Raw genomic sequence first — 19,248 nt, 5'->3', positions numbered from 1 at the left:
AGAGTGAGAGTTCAGGTTCTTACGTTAGATAAGACAGAAGGGGGATATTCGGATTCCAAGAATCCTCCTCGCATGAAAACAACATATTTAGAGGACTCAATTTACCAAAAGACAAACTCAGCTAGGTCTACAAATTCTAAAGAATAGATGTAAAGATTCCCAACACATTTTTAATGTCTGAGAAATATTACAAACTAACAGTAGATGTAAACATTGGATGGTGCTGCAAACTTTTAAGAGTAAGCACAGAAAGGTAGAATTATCTTTCCTTCTGGTAGAGGCTGGTGAATGTTAGTTTGAGGCTTCTGTATTAAGCCACTTTGTCTAATGCTGTTTGTTTTCTAAAAATAATTTTTTCTAGGAATAATTTGTTTCAGACTGGCTGATCTAAACATGAGGAAACTACACTTGCTTTACCTTGTGTCTTCTAGCATTATATCATGCAGTAGCATTTGCCACATTCAGGAAGAAAGTGTGAAACCTCAATCAATGCCTTTTGTTATTACTGATTCTCTAGTATTGTTGTTGCTTACTGTGAGGCACAGGAGGAGTACGAAAAATTAAAACTTGCTTTTAATGAAGTGATATTTGATGCTAAATGCTTTCATATTATTGCAGTGCCTGTCATGGTAATATTTTAATATTTGATTAACTAAATTAGGTAAATGAGGAATGTAATTAAAATGCTATTCTCAACCTCTAAGATAATTTAAGAAATTAGATAAGCGATGGATTAGTTCACATACTCTACAGGAAACACTGAAAAAAAAACCATATTATTGTCTCCCACATGACTAGAGTGTCAGCTGATTTCAACATGATTTAACCCTCTATAGTTATTTTGAGTTGAGTACTTCTTTCTTTTAGGGGGCATTGTAGGCTAATGTTTAGTTTCTTTAAACCAAACTAAAACAAGACAGTGTTTCAGTCAGTTCAGTTACATAGAGCTGAAGTTCTCAACTTTGTTTGTACTGATACCTCCTTTTTCAGCTTGAGAGGTCCTGTTTTTCCAGTCAAGCAAAGGACTGCACTCCCCTTTGAAATATAAAAAGTATAAAATCACCCTAATGCCCTGACATTCATTGCATTCTGACTATTTGGATTAAAAGCCTTTGAGACATGATGGGGTTCTTGTTTCCAGTTAGCTAATTAGCCTCTAGAATAGATTAAAGCACAGTTGAGTGCATATCCAACAACAAGAGGGAGCTCAATTCTTTGGAAGACCTCTTCTTTCAGCCGGACTTAGAGCTGTTTGAGAATTCAGTTTTGAAGATTACTAGGTGAAGTCCTAAAATCTGTGGTAAACAGAATTGTTATACTTCGTGCCAAACAGAGGGCATAGAAGTGTGATTTTTTTTAATTCCCTGCTAATTTAAATGAAGAAATAATTCTGATAACCAGGAGCTGGCAGTGTTTATACTCAGTAGGCGCTCTGAGAGCTACCTGCTACCTTGGAAACGTATGTGGGAAAGTGATTTACTCACCACAGGGGTACACTCTTTGTGGACAGCTATAAAATAACATGTAATAGACTGTTTAGTTTAAATTATTTTGCTGGTTTAAAGAAATCATGGTCTCTATGAAGCTTGTAAAATATATCACCTCTGTAGTACTAGAAATTGCTACTATAAGAACACATGAATCACAAAAAACCATAATGATCATGCTACATGTATGCTAGCATATTATGACATAAAATAGGAATTAGCACGTCAATTCCAACAACATGCATTGTGTTCAGAGTAAAGTTTACAAAGTACAAACATTTTTTTAGCCTTACGTGACCCTAAAACTGCCGGCATACATAAACAGAAGTTGCTACCTGTTTTTTGTTATCTAGACATTGTCTTTAAAAATAGGCCCTGAAATAGGGCAACAGTCCCAAGCAACAACTTGGTATTCTAAAAGGGTGCCAGTTAATAAAAGTAAAAATATCTGGTTTCTAAAAATATATGTAAATATAATGCAAAATGTATTACATATACATATGTATACTGTGTGTTTGTATATACATTTATGTTTGTATATACTTTTATATTCAAGTCTTAGGAGGAGCAGCTGAGGGAACTGGGGTTGTTTAGCCTGGAGAAAACAAGGCTCAGGGGATACCATATCACTCTCCATAACTACCCGAAAGGAGGATGCAGTGAGGTGGAGGTCAGCCTCTTCTCCCAAGTAATAAGCAGGAGGATGAAAGGAAACAGCCTCAAGTTGTGCCAGGAGAGGTTTAGACTGGATATTAGGAAAAATTTCTTCACCAGAAGGCTTGTCAAGCATTGGAGTAGGCTGCCTGAAGTGGTTGAGTCACCATCCCTGCAGGTATTTAATAGATGTGTAGATGTGTACTAGGGGATGTGGTTTAGTGGTGGACTTGGGAGTGCTTGGTTAACAGCTCAACTTGATCTTAAAGCTCATTTCCAACCTAAATGATTCTATGAGTTTATACATATAAATATATATGTGTGTATATATATATGCATACATATTTATAATATATAAAATAAAAGCCCAAACCAACCAACAACATGCACACAAAATGAACATGTCCATCCCACCTTGTCCTGGGTTCAGCAGTAGCAGTCATTTTTCTGGTGCATTTTTGCTGGTGCAGTGCTGTGTTGACTTTCAGCCTGGGAACAGCGCTGATAACACCGATGCTTTTAGTTACTGCTCAGTAATGTTTACTCTGACCAAGGACTTTGAGTCTCATGCTCTGCCAGGGAGGAGGGGAAGCTGGGAGGAAGCAGAGACAGGACACCTGACCCAAACTAACCAAAGAGGTATTCCATACCACAGCACGTCATGCCCAGTATATAAACTGGGGGCAGTTACCCGGAAGGGTGGGATCACTGCTCAGGTCAGTGTGCGTATCGGTTGGCGGGTGGTGAGTGGTTGTATTCTCTTCCCTTGTTATTTCCCTTACCATTATTATTATTATTGGTGGTAGCAGCAGTGGTTTGTTTTATAGCTTAGTTACTGGACTGCTCTTAACCTATGGGAGTTATAGCCTTTCAAATCTCCTCCCCATCCCTCCGGGAGCGGGGGGAAGGAAGTTTGGGGGTGGGGAGGGGGGAGTGAGCTGCGTGGCTGCGTTGCCGACTGGGCTTAAACCACGACACACCTCAAAACCCCCACAACACTATTTAAATATTCTCTTTATTAGAAAACTTTGCTACTTCTTGGGCAGGCAAAAACTCTTCTACCTTACTCACAGGGAAGCATGGGAGGGGACCTATACGAATAGACAGGAATAGAAGGATAACCTATACAGCAGGTATTCACATTTCATTGCAAAATAAGAATGTCAGTCATTACCACCTTGTTACCTCCTCACTTCTTGATTCTCCCCACTGACCATGCTCTACTTGAGAGCTCTCTATTGCTTCCCCTCATTCTCCCTCTCCCTTTTTTCTCCTTGGAACTTTTCTGTCTGCTGCTTCTCTTTGACTTCAGTTTTCCTTCAAGGATTCAGAATGGTAGCAGTGAACTTTTAACCACTGACAATTCAAATAGGATTAGAATGATGTCAAAGGAGTTCACACCTCTCTGCCAGTATGTGTTTATAGAAAATGACTTGATTTCTGGCTTCTCAAAATGTAAATGCTTGTTACAGAGGGAGAAATATGTCATAAAAAGGAGATACTAAAGAAAGCAAGAGGCTTTATCCTCTCTTCCCTTACTTCTCATTCAGTTCACAGAAGGTGCCACATTTCATTTCACTCTAAAACCTGCTCATGCTTTGGTTTAAAAAGATCTGGAATATGAAATCTTTTGTGTCCTGTCCTCTTTGGGTCACCCATGAGTGATCTTGGATTTTCACAGATGTTATCTGTGGAATAACTAAGGAATACCGAGCACTGTATATTAAACTAGCTTTCGTGTCAAAATAGGAAAAAAAGAAATCCAAACTAAAAATTTGCCAGATTTCCCCCCTTCCCCAATCGCTCTATTAAGTCAAAAGCAATGGTTGCCTGCCTCGTAATATGTCTTATGCCATTCATTATCAGTTGTATATAGACTTTTCCAAACAAATTAAATAGGACCATGAGAAGCAAACAACGTGAAATGTACATATGTAATCTTTCTATACATACAATTGCATTAAGGGATGAAAGAGAAAATCACATTTCTCTGTGCAAAATTATGAAGTTACCCAATATGCTGATTTAAGACTGTGTTATTGTCACCACCATATTCAGGTATCATTAACAACCACATTTTCAGGCAAGTGTGAGATTTTTAAGGAAATGCCAACAAAAACATAATCTTTCCTTGTTGTCAAGATGTGAGTATGTTCAAGTTCTATTTCAAAGGTTTTGATTGCCTTTTCCACAGCTTGACATTACCTTGCTCTTTTCCTCATAAATTTATTTTCTCACGTAGACACTATAAAACATAGCCATATCAGTAACATTACCCAAAAGATCAGTTTATATTTACTTAATTCACATGTAACAGAATATCGATGAATATTCAGGCCACTTATTTCCCTGAATAATGAATTATTTATCCATTCACATACATAACACTGCATTAATCATGGCTAGACCTGTTTTTGCAGTGTAGAGTGATTTTTTCCCAACTCTTACAAGTTTCATAAATATATTTAATTGGTATAATTTAATTCAGAGAGTTACAACTTATAACACAGAAATTCAGCTCTACTTTAGTAATTATGGAATAGCATGTAGACCGCTTCTGATCTTTTTATGGTATAAGTGCACTTACTCATAATTCAGCAAAAAACTATTCAAATGAGGGATATGCTTTTTCTGTTGCTGACCTAAACAGATTTTAAGCATTTTCTGGTAAGAACTTAAAGGATGAAAACAAAGGGAAAAAAGTCTAAAACAGGAAGAAGAAGCCAAAAGGACAAATTTTTTTGCCTACTGACATGAAGTCCACACAGTGCATTATTTGGCAATGACAACTAGTAATGAAGAATGAGTAGAAATACAGTGAATAACAAACACGGAAAATGGAGAACAAAGATGTGAAGAACTTCCAAATCAAGCACTCTAGGTAACTTCTTGTAAATCACGATTTGAAAGTTCCAAATAGTTGCCAGCACTTTCTGCCTTAATAACTAGCAGACACTTGTGGAAGTAACACTGTTCTAATTCAGCACCAGAAAAAAAAAACATTAATTTGTTCTGTTGACACCTCTGGCACAACCCTGGCATAACACAGAGTTAACTGATTGCACATGCCCTATTTCGCCTGGTTTCTTAGTAAGGAAACTACAAGAGAAGCAACAGTCTCTTTGGCATATGCAGTTTTAGAGTGTGCTCTGTGTATGAATCACGGCACAAGTCTGAACAATAACAGCTGGTGCAAATGTATAAACAAGGGCAGGCAGAACTAAATTGTTCAGGTTTAAAATTCAGGAGAAATATCAATGCTGTTGCTTTCATCCTCATTTTTCAGAAACTTTTCTTTACCAAACTAATTCTCAGAAGTTCATGAAAGATTTATTTTAGCATCTTAAAGGGAGCGCAAACATTAACAATATACTGACTATTAAAATTTCTCAAGCATTTCCTCATTTGTATTATTCAATAGATGTTTTACAGGTTCTACATTACATTTTTCCTCCTATCACTTGGAAGACAGCATCTTTTCTTAAATAAGTTTATTCAGCATGTCAGCTATTTTAAATTGACGAATTTCATCCACTCTTCATTAATTCATGTAGCTATTTTCTCCTTCTATTTCTCACCCCCCCCCCCCCCCCCAGTCCACTTATAAGAGCTTTTATTCTCATACTGCCAACTGGGAAAGCCTTTAATGAGGTGAAAGCTATAGTAAGAGGTCTCCTGGTTTGTATCAGTGTCTGCTAAAATGTCCTTTGTTTGATAAGTACAAGAATAGACCTAAAGATCAACGACCTGAATCTCTGGCACTAAACTTTCAGATTTTACAAAATCCAGTACCATTTGCTAGCCCTGAATGATGCTGCAGCTTTCGCTCTGAGAAATACACAGTTGGTATACAGGATTTTAGATAAAACAGGTCAGACAGATGTTCTTCAAATATTCACCAGAGAGACCCTGTAACTGAATAACCTGCAAGAGTCATCACTGGATTTCCTGATGCTACTGGTCTCTAGTCTAGTCTAGCCCAGTACTGCAGCACCACAAAGTCAATCTGAAGGAAAAACTTATTTGAGAGGAACAACCTGCATAAGCAAATTCAGTTTTCTTTCTTAATAAATCTAATGATTTGTTCTATCTGACCTTTTGCTTTTGTTGCTTTGGTTTTCTTTTAAGTGCGTTCCCCCATCACCAAGTCTTCTGCACCCTGAAATAACAAACAGCATAAATTAATCTAGAGTTAAAAAGTTGTATGAAACAGGTTACCTAAGGAGCATTTCTGTTTGCTATTTAACTTATTTCCCATAATGTCCTAGCAGCAGAAAAATCTTGATTTTCTAGTAGCCTCTACTTCTTTGATAGCTCTAACTCCAGCTGAGTCATCTCTGCTCTGATGGTACCTGAATTCTTAGCAAGCATCCTAAGAGTCATCCTGCAATTATCTCATAAAGATTAAATTACTAACACTAATGAAATAATAATTAAAATCACTTCTGTTAGACTTGAAAATAGAAGAAAAACCTCTGTGGATGGCAAAAAAAAAGCCAGCTGGTCAATGAAATCTTGTAAACCCTATTTTACATATTATTCTAGCAGAGGAAAATCAGTCTAACACTGGTTACATATTACAAATGAGCGTTGGGTTTTTTTTAAACATAATTTCTGTGTTGATCATAATCACTGTCACGCTAACGAAGCTGCTACATACAGTTTATTTGCATTGTAAGCTTCACAGCATAATGGGCAAATAATGATGGGCTTTTATTATTTCATTTATAAAAAGGTAAGTTGAACAATTTTTACAAGGTATGTGCAATAGTAAGAGAGAAATTATGGGCAGATACCCCATATAAACTCTTCAGGATTCTAAATGAAAACTAAAACTGTGATAGGAAAACAACATTTTGAAAAAATAGCCTTTGCCTTCTCTTTTTTGAGCATCAGCTATTCAAAGACAGAAAAGGGGATTTTCAGTAATGAAAGTAGAAAATATATTGTGCCTAACATGACCTACTCTTTGCACTAAAAAAAAAAAATCAATAAAATTAAGAAGCCTCATAAATCTCATTATTGATTTTTAAATAATTGTATTAATAGCTCTATAAAATGCGTAGTGAAAATTTTCTTTAAACCGCATCCAGCATAGTTTAGTCACAGGGCTCACTTTTAGCTTCATCTGAAACATGGGACCAGTATTTCATTTCTATTACAGTAGTTTCAAATAGAGGCAAACAGGGATGCTTAGAGATTTAACTTGAATGTTATTAAAATACATTATTACTAGTGACTGAGAAGTTATGTTCTTTCTAGAGATGTGAGCCTCAAACTTTCATGCCTGACCTAATACTATTTCATGGAATGAATCTTAAAAACAAAGAAACCATTTTTGTATATTTGCTGCTCATGCTAGTAATCTCAAGAGTTCTCATTAAAAGAAAATTACATTCATGCGATCAAGAAAGCTTTTGTCATCCTGCAGATGAAGTAAGTCTGTGTGGAGTCATGAACTAATTTGAAATTATTTGAAAAAGCAGCTAAAAGAAAAGGGGGGTTTCTTCTGATGAGAAAAGAAAAAAGAGGAATATGACTGAGGAAAACTGATTATTCGTGTGAATAGATAGTTTCTATGAAAAAAACTACAGCTATCAAAAAGTTCCAGACTGGCATTTATGGTCCATAGGTGCCTGAAGCAGAACTAGTCCTCTTGCTGCATGGTATTCATCTGGCACACCTGCAGCTAGCTCTCACAGCAGTCACTTCAATGCTTCCAGATGCAGTGAGGTCCTCTTAATCTGCACACCTGCATGGAAATCTGCATTTTTTTTCTATTATTAAAAGCAGGTTGTCATATCATGAGGTGGTGTAGAGTCAAGCTGATTTCCTGAACTATTTAGAAGTTAACTACAGTTAGTAATATATACAAATGCATAATTGTATACATAATTTTGTTTATGTATATATGCTTGGAAATAGATACTTTTTAATATATACACATGATTTACATATGTGTATGTCCTGGGTTTAGCAGTAGCAGTCAATTTTTTCTCCTTCTTGGTAGCTGGTGCAAAAAAAACCAAAACAGATGAGACTCCGGCATAGGATAACTCATTCTTCATATATATGGCTGGCATATACAGCCATAACTGTACCTACTTGTACCTACCTGTTGATCAAGGTCATTAAGAAACTGTTTAAGACTCTGAACTGCTGGTGAAATCCGTTACACACTTGTTATTTCAAGTTAAAGGGCAGAGAGAGGAGATGTTTTTGTGACTAGTTGGTTTTAATATTGTCGCACTTCTAAAAACCAAATCCTTCCAACTGTATTACAAGCTATTACTTGTCAGCAAAAAGTAGTTTTAAATGGTACATCAAACCCCAAACTGGTGTCTTCTCAAACAAGCCGTAATTTTATATAATGAAGAAGTAGCTAACAATTCATTTCTCAACACCTTATTTGCAGGAAGAATAGATTAGTTACTGTCTCCTGTATGGACACTTGCTGCAAATGTATGTGAAGTACATCCTAAATCAGTGATAATACTGCTACCTTCCCAGAAGGCTTTGCAGAGATTTATTTTACCATTACCTGTTAAACGTTAAGCATTCCTTCAGCATGTGTATTTCACTGACACTGTTTAAATCTGTGCTTCTTACGGAAAGCTGCATATTAGCATCAGACATTTAATTCTTTCACTCTTTCAGATCATTCTGTGCATCTATTCCTATAAGATATTCAAGACAAATCCTGTAACTCGTAAGGTAACTTTTAAGAAAAAACATCTATAGTCTTTAATCCACAAGAACTGCAGAGACAAACCTTGCATTTGATAACTGAATGCTTCCAAAACTGAAAGCACTATGGCATGCCCATTTTGCTTATCTCCTCTAAGTTATACATTTGTAAACATTTCATTATTTCTTACCATTATTTCTAGTGTACTTACTACAGTTGATGCCAGTTGGTTTCAAGAACAATAAAAAGTCTCAGGGTTGTAGGGAGTAATAGCAGTAGTTTAGGAGGTGATACTCCTCACTGGCTCTATGCTCAGCTAGGGTCTTTGCTCCTCAGGGGACAGTGGGTTCTCACAGGTGCATGTTCCTAAATACAAAATTAGTGTCTTGTCTACTTCACACGAAACATGCAGCTGCTGTAACAGATGGTGACCTAGTAAAAAGGTTACGAGAAAAAATCCAAAATAAGGATGTTGGTTGCAAAATACAATATTCGAGCCAGCAGAAGGTGGAACTGCCTTGCAAGGGCAGTTCTGAGTTTGCGTAATTATTAATAATCAGAAATACCAGCAGAAGTCAAAGCAAATGAAAATTTAATGTTTCCAAGTACAGCAAAATTAAAGCTCTGCATATTTAAGGTTATTTTTAGAAAACATCAGTGCCTAATCTAGATTGTGATGTAGCCAGTTCACTTCCATCTAACAAGGATATCACTAAGAAAACATTTTTTTTCCTCCCCTTTCTTTTATCCAGTACATGGCATCTGCTGATTCATTACATGTAGATAGGAAGATGAGGTCCCCATCAATACAATGACTGGAGGCAGCAGACATACCAAACAAATAGATGTAGACTGAAGAACAAGCTAACTCTGACAGAAAACAACGCAGTTCTGCAAAAACAAGCAGTACTGCAACCTGCAAATCTTATGAGCCCGTATGTATTCTTGGTTTTCATTTGTGGTATCTCTCCCCTTCATGGACTCCCTAGCAGGACAGTTAAATTCATCCTGCATCTTTTCACCCAGTGGTGATCCTAACTGCCATCTTTCTTTTTTACCAAAATGCTTCTCCCCTTGAAATGTGAGGTCTAGTAATGTTTGCTGCCATGCTTGTCATGGCTCTCCTCCTCCCTTTTGGTTCAGTTGAAATTGAAAAGATCAAAAGACAAGGTCAACTGAAGACAAATTCTCCTTTTCTACCACAATTTTTAATGCCAATAGCATTTAAAAATACTGTAATGTGCGCTAGGACAGATGGTATTATCTGTGTGCCTTGTCGTGCCAGCAATGGTAAAGCTAACAAAAAAAGAACGCAAATTGACTTAACAAATTTTTGGTGCCATCTATATGTTTAATTTCTGTAATGTTTTCTTTTTCACATGACTCACTGAAAACAGCTGGAAAAATAAGGCCTGCTCTGCTTATCACTTAAGACTAACACAGTGGCGGAAAGGAGCTAAACCTGTGAGACAAGATTAGTGTTAGTCAGACATGCAGTGGTTGTCCAGGGGTTATTCTCAGGTGTTGCTTCCTGGCCTAGCTCTCCTTTCTCTATGAGGAATGGGACACTTTGCTTTTTGCAAGTTCTAAAGCTTATTTCAGTGATCAATGAATAAGCTCCTCCTTATTTCAGAGAAATTAAAGACTTACTTTAGGCAATAACCTCTGAAATCACAGACTAAAAATTTCTGTAAATAAGAAAGAATCAGACATGCATTGTGTGCAGCCTGGATCTGTAAGTGCTTGGGTTATGGGTGCCAGGAGCAGAAAAAAGAATTATACAGACCAGGCCAGTTCAGGTCCAGTAAGGTGATGCCAGTTCTGGAGTGCTGCCAGAATGTGGTTCTGGAGAAACCAAATAGGACACAAATTGTATGGTAATGTGCTAAAGTGAAGCCAATCTGGGCATGCCTGCCATGCCCCGCCACCAATTCTGGTTCCACAATGTCTCACTGTGCCAGGCAGACCCAGACGCGACACCTGAACTGGCTCCACGTGTTTGCATAGCACACACACTGAGCAGTTCTGGGAGAACCAGTCAAAAGAGGCACACCAAGCTTCAAAAGCAATGGAATGAAACTCTTCCTCAGTATGGGAAAGAGAGCTTCTTCCAGTCTGTTTTGATTGCAGATTATGGAGCGTTGACTTGATTTTAATGCTTAAAAAAATATTTTTTTTTCCTTTTACTGGAAACATCATAAATAATATTATATTGAACAGTATTTAGCATTTGGATGTGTGAGCCCGGCCAGTTCTAAAATGAGATACGTACCGCACAATGAATGTTCAGAACTTTTCCAAAAGTTTCCATAAAAGGCAATTTAATAATGTAGACATCTGTGACTTTCTTTGAGAAATCAGATTTTCTTTGAAAATGATACTGTCTGTCTCTGTGCACCTGAGAAGCACTTTAGACAAATGTTCTCTTCTATTCTTCTTTCTTTAGATTTACATACGCTTTACAGGAACGTTTCTTTTACAAGACGTGAAACTCTGAGAGGCCTTTTGATTTGCTTGTACTACATTTAACCTCAGAGTGAATACTCACGTTTTTATCTTTTAACATTTTTTTACCCTCACCTGCACTAGAAATACTTGCTATTTTTATTAAGTATAAAAAACACTTGGCTTTGTCCTCTTCCACCTGTATTTCTTAAAGACAATGCCACAGTCTCTTTCTACATTTTGGTGTGTTTGTTTTCACAGACAACATGATTTATCTTTAAAAAGGGACAGACTCCAGGCTACTGAAAGCTCTCTGTGAGACAAAATATGTCCTGCATGCTTAAGAAAATAAAAACAAACAAAAACCCCACAATATATTCCATATGCATAGTTCACATTCATATTCAGCAGTCCCTCTTTTCACTGTCACTTATTCTTCCTGTGTTAAACATGCGATAATCTCATTCCTTATTCTTTCAACTTGTTTTTTTTTTTAAATACGCTTTTATGACTTTCGCATTATTGACAGACATTTCTTGTCTTATTTGAATTTATTCAGCTTTTATCTACGTATGTTTTCCTCTTCAGAAAATGCCATCACTTATAAAAAGCATGAAATTATATGAATTACACATTTACTGTTTCTCTAAATGTGCAGGTATTACAAAGTGATTAACATGTAGCTTTTCTAGCCTGCAAATCTTTTTCATACTATGAAAAGTCCAGGTGCTACAAAAATCTATAGGGAAACTCACATTAATGAGCTAGGACTTCACTGTTAACTTCTTCTAAAAGAGAAATGCCAGTTTAACAGTTCACTGATGATGGGCTACTGTACAGTGCAGTGACCAAAGATCAATATGCCAAGCTCCTAGAAGAAAAAGTAATGGTAAATCTAGGTGCTGCATTGCTGAGACAATGTTTTTTATAGAACAAACAAGTTTTCCTACTTTCTCTCAAAAGTGAGCTCTGTGTTTATGAAGAATGAACTCTACTGGTTCAAAATGTCTGCAGGCTGTCCCAGTCAGCTTCGTCAGGTCCAGGCTTGGAGACTTCATCAGTCTCTTTAGGTCAGAGACATTATGTAAAGCTGAGGAGAAAAGAAGCCAGACAAGACCCCTCTTACAAATTCGCTTAAAATATCTACAGAAATTACTAGTAGGCTGCTAAGCCATTGTCTCACCACAGGTGTTTTGACTTCTTCCTCAGCCATGGCTGAACATCTAGGTCTGGACCAGACCATTACACTAAATGGCAATGGTACTGTGCACCCCCTACTAAAAATATAATATATATAAAACTAAATCTTGTTCTTGTATGTTTCTTCAAAATACTTTCTCCCACAATGATCAGTACCATGTAAAAATATACAGTATCTCAATAAATTGTGAGAACTAAAGTATCACCTTAAGATACAGCAAATAAAATTATGCTTTCATATTATTCCAATTTTACATAATTGATCACAGCCTGTTCTGGTAGAAAAGCACAGCTGTCTGAAGTAACTTCATGTTACACCTCCAATGGCAGATATTTTTCTGTCTACTTAAAGGTAATTGTATGCAATTACAACATTTTAGTAATCTCTATTAAACAGCTAATTTGGTTGGGTTTGTCGGTCTTGGGTTTTGTTTATTTCTTCCCCTTATAATTCTCTCCCTCTAAAGAATAAACCAATAAGATAGAGACTTCACTACTGATTTTAACAATCTTAATTAAATGTGGACCATCCATACATCCCATCTGCATTGCCACAGATCTTGCCCAGACAGTAAACCACTTTGTAGTGAGTACAGCTCTCCCGTATCGCATAAAGACATTCCAAACTTTTCAAATAGAAAAAAATGCAATCAAGTGGAGTCAGTGCATTGGTCCAGCTAAACTGTCATTTAAAGCTCCAAAGAGTCAAATATTTCTCAAAATCTGTATTAAAGCATGTCCCTGAAAATTCATTTTTCCCCCCTATTTCTTTTATTTTTACCCAAAGCACAGCAAGTTACAGCTTTATAGATCACCTCTAATTTAATTTTTCTTAGGACTTGCCCTTCTGGACTGCCAACAGAGCAAGTTTCTGTGCTCCTGAGTTGGTGCACATGCTGCACTGCACCAAAAGCACGCCTGTGTCAGAACTGCAAAGTGATTGCAGATTTTCTGCATTTCATGCACTTCAGTATACGCCCAAGTAGTAAAATCCTTCTACACTGCCACTGTGTGTGGTCTTTTAACACGCAAGCATAACAGCGTTACAAACAATGTTTCATACGGAAGAAGATAGTGATTTATTTGTACAATTTATAAACCTTTAATTAGACTAGCCAATTTATGCTTACAGAGCATATGAATTCTGCCTTTCTCAAGCAGGAGAAACCAGAGATCCTTTAAGTCTTGGACATTACTCAAATAACTTTAATTCCAATGAGATTGCAGCTTGAATCACACAAACACTTTTTTTTTCCCCAAATCCTGCAGCAATTCCCATAATGTAGGTACACAGAATAGTATGAAAGCATTTAAACAAACTAGCTTTGATCTTTTTGGTGCACAGCACCCAGAAAGGCATTCAAGGTTAAACAGAGACGCAAATATTGTACAGTTCTTACTGTCAAGCTATTTCACTGTTGCACTGTAGCTGACCAGTTTTAAAATATTATATAGCATTTTTGTATGTGCAAGAAACTTGGGGGGTGGGGGGGACAGAGGAGGAGGTGGTGTTGTCTTTGAGCATTTATCTTCTGTATAGATTTGCTAATCTACAGAAAAACACATGGAGGCTAGTTTTCAGTACAGTTAGTAAAACAAATAAAACTTCTGGACATTGGCTGGGGAACATGCAAACAACCAGTTTTGGGATTTCTGCAATTCTGTGTTTATACAGTGAGTAAAAAAGGAACTAGTAAACAAGGAAGCCTGCTTCCAGTAGGGGCTGTATGACAAATTGTCTACCATTCTAGCATTTAAAGGCAACTGCAGTATAGAAAAATGAATAAATGTAGGGTTGTGTGAAGCAGTCTTCCTGTTTCATCTGCTGAGTGCCATTTCAAAAATGCAGGTTTTTACTGTTCTTTCAGCAGGTGGGAGAGCGTTCTGTTGCCAACAGCAGACTGCCTGTGCTACAAACAATATGAAAGCAAGATATACGTTCCATTTGTAGATTAAATTACCCATCAAATACAAAGAAAAACCAAAACCATGCCGTCTTGTAACAGATGCAACAGATTTGTGGGTAGACTTCGTGCAGTTCCTAAGAGCATGAAGAATTAATGGTTATCTGTGTATAACCAAGCATTTATAAAAAACTTTCTGAAATAAATACTTTACTAAAAAATAAAAAAATGTTGTACAAATCAGCTGTAAAGAAATTCAGAAGGGGGTTCTGTGGATGAAATCATAACACTTTATTTTCAGACTGTCATCTTCCATAAGTTTAAGGGCTCAATATTCTACCACCCAGGCATCAGAAATGAATTGAGAACCTGCCAGGAGAGATGTTTTCCATTTCTTAACCACACCATCCTGGTCCATGACAGAACTGATTGTCTTTTTCACATATACTGCTACTACTGGCAGAAAAAAAAATATTATCTCTCTTTAAATAACTACCTTTAAACCAAATTTGTTCAAGTGAGTTCAGGATGATAAATATTTTGATTTTAAAAAAGATAAATGAAGTAATATAAATCCTTAGTACTATTAAGTTCTTTTTTGAAAATACTAGAATAGACTTTCGACATAGAGCTTGCTTTATAATTTAAGCATAATATAAGCACAATGTGCAGTAGATTTTTCTCTTGTCTCAGTGATACTTGACCTTTACTTCCTTCACTGAATGGGTATCTTAATCTATTAGGTACTGCATGCTATTTTCTATGCTGAGACTATGTTGTGTTCTTGGTCTGACTCGATTGCCTTCCACTATGGTTTAACGTGTCTGTAAACTCAGCAAGACTGTTCTGCTGTCAAATCACTCATATGAAAACACCTAACCAGTGAGAGGTCACTCTTTAGTATGCTGTAGGGTGAAATGCTTTTCCTATGATCTGTGAATCATTACATCAATTTGCATCACAAAAGCATAGCACTTACAGGAAAGTCTTGTTACCAAAACTGATTTTTTTAATTTTTTTTTTTTTTTTGCAATCCATTCTTAAAACTCTATGTAACATCAACTGCTGCAAAGGGAGGCAAAAGTTTTGCTCTGAATCCCATTATTTTTGTCTTCTGCTATGTTTTTCTCTGCTGGCCAGTCCATGCTGATCCCAGAATGACACTCTCATACCAAGATCAGCATGACAAGGTGAGGGATCTGCCATTAAGCAGACAAAGATTTAATTGAACAATCATCCAGGTCAATAGGAGTCTTTTTTCATGACTTTAATAGACATTCGGTAAGGTTCTTAATTGGGAATAGGTGCCCTCAAGAGTTAGTTTCTTCTCAGAACTGAACTTGTTAAAATCTTTGGAAGACAAACCTCAAATCTCCTTTGCCATGAGTTCAGTTTTTTAATTAATTCTTTTCAAATCTGTCTGCATAATTTGGTCATATGCTGGCACTGAGAAGTTCCGATTTTCCTCCTGCTCTGCGTTATCACTAAAATGATAATATACAAAAAGCATTATCACTAATCCAAAGTCATCCATCTCTGTGTCTTTAGTAGACTCGCAATGAGTAGGCAGTTTCACAGCTTTCACTGCAAAAAGCCACATTTTGATCAGGAAGCCCTTGGAAATCCTTCTGAATTCCAAGTATGGAGAAATTCCATGTTCTTAACACTGCATGTGGCATTTGAACCAAAGACAGCTCAGTGAATAATACAGGAAAACACCTACTAGGATACCCAAGTTTGCTATAGTTGTATTTCCTTCTTTCATGACCTCAGTATTTTCTTAACATAATAACTGTATGTGAACGTGAAAGATGTGTTAACCTAATTGTAATAAAATTAAAAAATAACAAGTTACAGAAGCATTTCTCTGCATGTTTGACAGATATTTTAAAACAGTAGCAGAGGACTACTAACAATTTTTCTGAGTAAAAACACTTCCAACACCCTTAAAACATTCTCTTATATTCCAATACTTTCCACAGTTTGCTGACAAGATGAAGGTTGATTATACAAACCTGAGAAACTGTATGGTTCTCTTTAAACAGTAGGTTATCTTCTTCAAATGATTCAAAAAGGATTCAAAATCTGATTCCAAAAGCATTATCATTTTGAGGGAAAGCTGCATTTCCACAATTATTCCCAACAGCTACATCTCAGGATTTTTAGCACATAAAATGGTTTATATTTGAAGAATATGTGTGAAAAGCCAGATGCAATTCTACAAATGTTGCAATTTGTTAGATCATATAAACTTAATGCTACAAGTTCTCCTGATGCATACAGAAACGCATGGGTTCTGTCTGTCTCCAAAATCACAGATGCGGATCTGGTGACCCACATCATTTGTTTTAATACAGTGGTGTGAAATCTTTATATTCTGTAAACCTCATTTATTTCTGTGGGTTTCATACAGTCATGATGCAAGTAACAGAGCAACCTGGAAAGAGAAGGAAAAGGCACAAATCACGGAACCAACTAGGATGGAAAATCCCTTTAAGATCATCAAGTCTACCACTAAACCATGTCACTAAGGGCCTCATCTACATGGTTTTTGAACACTTCCAAGGATGGTGATTGCACCACTTCACTGGAAAGCCTGTTCCAATGCCTAGTCACCCTTTGGTCAAGGAATTTTTCCCAATATCCAATCTAAACCGCCCCTGGCACAGCTTGAGGCCATTTCCTCTTCTCCTATCACTTGTTACTTGGGAAAAGAGACCAGCCACCTCCTTTCTCCATTCTCCTTTCAGGTAGTTGGAGAAAGTGATAAGGTCCTCTCTGAGCTTTCTCTTCTCCAGACTAAACAACCCCAGTTCCCTCGGCTGTGGCTTTCCAGCCACTCTTCCCCAAGCCTTCAGCATTGCATGGGGTTGTTGTGGTCCAAGTGCAGGACTTGGCACTGAAACTGAACATGAGCCAGCAGTGTGCACTCACAGCCCAGAAAGCCAGTGATATCCTGAGCTGCATCAAAAGGAGCGTGACCAGCAGGTGAAAGGAGGTGATCCTGCCCCTCTATTCTGCTCTGGTGAGACCTCACTTGGAGTACTGTGTGCAGCTCCTGCAGCCTCAACACAAAAAGGACATGGAACTGTTGGAACAAGTCCAGAGGAGGGCCACAAGAGTGATCAGGGGACTGGAGCACCTCCTGTATGAAGACAGGCTGAGGAAGTTGGGGCTGTTCAGCCTGGAGAAGAGAAGGCTGCGTGGAGACCTCATAGCAGCCTTCCAGTATCTGAAGGGGGCCTACAAGGATGCTGGGGAAGGACTCTTGATTAGGGACTGTAGCGAATCAAGGGATAATGGGTTTAAACTTAAGCTGAGAAAGTTCAGTTTAGAAATAAGGAAGAAGTTCTTTACTGCATGGGTGTTGAGGCACTGGAACAGGCTGTCCAGAGAAGTGGTAAATGCTCCATCCCTGGCAGTGTTCAAGGCCAGGCTGGACAGAGCCTTGGGCAACATAATCTAGTGGGAGGCATCCCTTCCAATGGCAGGGGAGTTGGAACTGGATGATCTTGAGGTCCTTTCCAACCCTAACCATTCTGTGATTCTATGATTTACATTATACAAAGTTCAATTGATAATAAGAAATAAGTCAGTGTGAGCTTAGAGGTTCCATTTCTAGCTATCTCAAGTAATATTTAATAATCTTCCAAGTAATCTATTCCCTATTTTAAAAGATTAGAAACCTGAAAGTATTCTGTCTTTTCCACCAATACTCATCAAAAACCTCATGGAAGTCAACTCAATAAATGTTAAGCAGGAGAGAGAGCATAACAAACGGTGAAAATGAAAATGAATTTATTTTAATTGACTATTATAGCAGGTATGACACAGATAAGGCTTGGTGAGTGCACTGGAAAATCACCGAGCTGTCCTTTTATTTCATTGTGCAATAAGATACAGTTACTATAACATAATATGCAATTTTTTTTTCTTTTTTTGTATGGCTTGATTTCTTCCTTAGTGTCTCCTACTTCCTATTCAGGCATTTTATTTAAACTTGATAAAAGTACAGCAGGGATACTTGACAAAAAACTCAAAATCCTAGATTAGTGCAGAAACTGAGTATGTATTGAAAGTGTGTGGTTAGATTAGTTCCCATAAAATGAATGGATATGGAGTTATTTTTGAAAGAGCATATTAAAGATATTCTTTTCTTTCTCTTATCCCTTAAAATTCTGCTTTCATTGTTATCATTTGAGGTGCACAGTTAGAGCACCTGGAACCAATCAATCCATTGAAGCTCTTTCTTTCACACATATTATTCATAAGATTCTTTTAGTGGATTAAAGGTACAGTAGGAACTTGCACCGTCTCCCTGCACTCTTTGCATGCTCACTGATTCCTTCAGGGAGAAAAAAGGTGACACTGCCATGCTCCACTCTTCAGAGTGTAACTGGAATTAAAAGGTATAAAAATGTTTCCTTCACATGAATATTGGGATAAAATTGGTAAAAGTGGAGTAAAAAAAAAAAGAGCCACTTTTATGTAATTAATATAGAGAGTTGGGTTGTGACACATCCAAAGAGGTTATGACATTCTGTTATACATCTGGAATGGATTACCTCAAATGATTTTGAAGAGGGTTCAAACAGCACAATGCTTCTTTAGCTAGTCAATTCAAGGCTGAAAAGGAACATCGAAACTTCACATCTTGGTTAGAAATTAACAGCAAAAAAAAATCAACGAACCTCTTCCATGCCTCCTCTGAGAGGGATTAGCCATCGAGCATGCGTAAGAGAAGCAGTTGCACTCCCTACTCAACAAAACACAGCCCAACTTTCTCCTGGGTATCAGTGACCTTTGGTACACCCATGCACATGTTGATGCAGACCACAGATGGGATGATTCATGAATAGCACAAAGGTAG

The 19,248-nt window shown here is 37.2% G+C and overlaps 1 protein-coding gene across 12 annotated transcripts in view; it reads right to left on the bottom strand.

The window, feature by feature from the left end:
• B3GALT1 (beta-1,3-galactosyltransferase 1) overlaps positions 1 to 19,248 on the bottom strand; it is a 209,745-nt gene that overhangs the window by 157,780 nt on the left and 32,717 nt on the right. The window contains exon 2 of one of the 12 annotated variants that reach the window (XM_061452797.1): positions 6,237 to 6,300. The exons of the other annotated variants lie outside the window; for them this stretch is intronic. The gene's annotated coding sequence lies outside the window, so the exon portion shown is untranslated. The remainder of the gene's footprint in view (positions 1 to 6,236; positions 6,301 to 19,248) is intronic. 12 annotated transcript variants of the gene reach the window in all.

This window comes from Pezoporus flaviventris, unplaced genomic scaffold, assembly GCF_033815535.1.
Source record: "Pezoporus flaviventris isolate CSIRO_AGI_PZ_B2104156 unplaced genomic scaffold, CSIRO_AGI_Pfla_v1 ptg000001l, whole genome shotgun sequence".
In the NCBI taxonomy this organism is placed as follows: Eukaryota; Metazoa; Chordata; class Aves; order Psittaciformes; family Psittacidae; genus Pezoporus; species Pezoporus flaviventris.
This window is presented reverse-complemented; position numbering and strand designations above follow the sequence as displayed.